The sequence below is a fragment of the Atta colombica genome, unplaced genomic scaffold (assembly GCF_001594045.1).
Source record: "Atta colombica isolate Treedump-2 unplaced genomic scaffold, Acol1.0 scaffold92, whole genome shotgun sequence".
Classification (NCBI taxonomy): Eukaryota; Metazoa; Arthropoda; class Insecta; order Hymenoptera; family Formicidae; genus Atta; species Atta colombica.
Genome location: NW_017259586.1, coordinates 929,580 through 932,338, shown reverse-complemented (window position 1 = coordinate 932,338; position 2,759 = coordinate 929,580). Strand labels below are relative to the sequence as shown.

At 28.2% G+C, this 2,759-nt stretch overlaps 1 protein-coding gene across 1 annotated transcript in view; it reads left to right on the top strand.

The window, feature by feature from the left end:
• The first annotated feature begins 2,195 nt into the window (after positions 1-2,195).
• LOC108693560 (sorting nexin-13-like) overlaps positions 2,196-2,759 on the top strand; it is a 6,733-nt gene continuing 6,169 nt past the window's right edge. Inside the window, exon 1 of the mRNA XM_018202565.1 lies at positions 2,196-2,518. The gene's annotated coding sequence lies outside the window, so the exon portion shown is untranslated. The remainder of the gene's footprint in view (positions 2,519-2,759) is intronic.

Genomic DNA, 2,759 nt, shown 5'->3' with positions numbered 1-2,759 from the left:
TAGTTTTAATGGATACTGAATTTTACACGACAATAAGGATTGTAAAATCTTTATGATAAAATCTTTATCAAAGTCGGCTATCATTTTTTAATGCATTTTACTGCTAAATTGATGTATTTTATTGTTAGCAATATTTAATAAGTAATTTTGTTTATTCTATGAATGTTTTTCATATAAACGTTTCTTTATTCTTCTCCTAATTTATGTAAATATTAAGTAAAATGTTAGATTGAAAACATATGACGTTAAAATGATTAAAGAGGGAGTAATTCAAACTGACAATAAGTACGCATAGCAATACGTAAATAAGAAACCGTCAAGATTGAAAGCAACATCTTGTATACATGATTAATAAGTATGAAAAAAAGGAAAATTAAAAATAAATCATCAAATTGTTTATCATATTTGTTAAGTAGAAATTAGAGAATTTAATAAGTAATTAACAATAGGCAAATCCGTTTTATATTTGACGATGAGAATAAATTTCAAGCAATAAGGTTACAATAAAATGATAGCTATCATAAAAAGTAAAAAAGACGAAATAGAATAATGTATTATAAAGACGGACTAATAAATTATAAAAAAAAAAGATATTTATAAAATTAGAATGACCTAAAGTTAAATTATAAAACTAAAATTTTAATGTTTTAATATGTTACATACAATGCTTACGGCTCAGACAATTACGATTGAATTTAAAATTTACTGATAACTAATTTCGTCAAAATCTTGAGAACGACTGAGGCAAGGTATTTGTATGTATATTTATATGTATATGTAAAAGAACTAAATGTAGAGCTAAATCAGATATTGGTTTTTATATTTAAATAATTATAGCATTTTCCATTAAATGTTACATATCACAAGATTCTTTAACATTTATTTTCAAGTGTCAATTGAATTGAATTGAATTTATTAGGAACAGCGCTATACATTTTATTGATGTCGTTAATTAATTAAATATATAAGGTCAACTATCGTATGTATGTATGTATCTTTAGAAATTCATTCAAAGTGTAATATCATACGATTGTCTTATGGCTTTTATAGTAGCTATAAAGTAACTTTTATAGTAGGTAATAAGTAGCATTAAATTTCATGGAAAAATTATAAAAAACTTGTCAAATCCTATCATAAATAAAGTCATCACGAAAAAATTTATTTGTTTTAAGTATTAAAATAGAATATATATTGTATTAAAATAGAATATAAAATAGTATACATATTATATGTCTATACAAAAAATGTTATTATACTATTCATAATTTAAATTTTGTTTTTTATTGTTAAACATTTAATTTTCATTAATTTATTTTTACTTATCATTGATTTTTAATTGTTACTAATTTTAAATAAAATTGACTATGTTAAAATTGCATTAATGATGATGATGATAATTATATACTCCAGAATTACCCAAGTAACACAAATGATAACATCAAAATGACGTTAAAATGATATCATTTTAATGTCATTTCGATGTCACTTTGACATTTTTTTATCATGACTTAGTTATATTATTTGGATAGACGTGTATTATCAATTATAATTTCGTTATATATTACGATATGCACGCGCAAATCATTTTTATTATTATGGTGAGATGTAATAACGATATTCAATAATTTTTACTTAAATATTAGGTGTGGGAAAAAGTTCGTGGCGTTTTTCCCGTTAGATGGCATTTAAAAAACACCATGAACTTTTTCCCATACCTAATACTATAAAGTTTATGAAAAAAAAGCGAGAGACAAAAATTATTTATTTTCTCCTCGTAAAGTTTTAAGAATTTTTTTCAGAATTTTTTAATACTTTTTTTTTTCATATTAGTAAAATAATTGCCATATACATATGTATATACATATATGTGTACATATGTATAAGAAAATGCAGCACTAAAAAGAATGATGAAATGATGAAAAATTTTGAAAAAATTCTTAGATTTCTATGAAGAGAAAATAAACAATTTTTGTCTCTCACAGTTTTTCTATTAAGTTGATAGAAGTTGAGAAAAAAATTATTGAAAATATACCAATACACATTCGGCAATTTTTAATAATATTAATATCTTGTTAACTACATCGAAAATTGTAAAATGGTAGAGAACTTTTTGACTCAGTTTAGTCCGCTCTATCTACACACAAGTTTTATCAAAAATTTAACCATCATACTACATATTATTCTCTCTGGCGCTTTGCAGAACATCGACGTTATCGACTGTTTTTAATCCGCACAGTCTGTAGTGCACCTTTCTAACTGACAGGGAGCGCTTCATCTGATCGGACATCGCGTCCGCGACAATAGCATTGATGGCAACCACGCAGAATCGTGCGAGATCGAAAGATCATGGTGTCGTCCGACGTGTCGTCCAGCGCATCGAGCCGCAAGAATGTAAATAAAGCGCCGCTTAGCTGACCAGTCCGAGTGTAAAAGGCGTAAGAGCACGTCGTCGCGAGACCCACAATATGCGCGTAGCCGAATACGCGACGACAACCGGCCCGTTGAGCAATCACCAAAGGTGCGTAGAAAGATGATCCGGTCTGTCCCATCGAACCACCCGAACTAGCGACAACACATGTCGTCCTGGGGACATCTGTGTGTCGCGTTCTGCTCTCCGTGATTTGTCCAACGATTTCAAACACGCTCGATCAGGATCACTTTACTCCCGAACTACGCACGCTTGACGCTCGTATTCACGCGCCCACTTCATAAATGTATATATGTATGTATGTGTATATATATATATATATATATATATA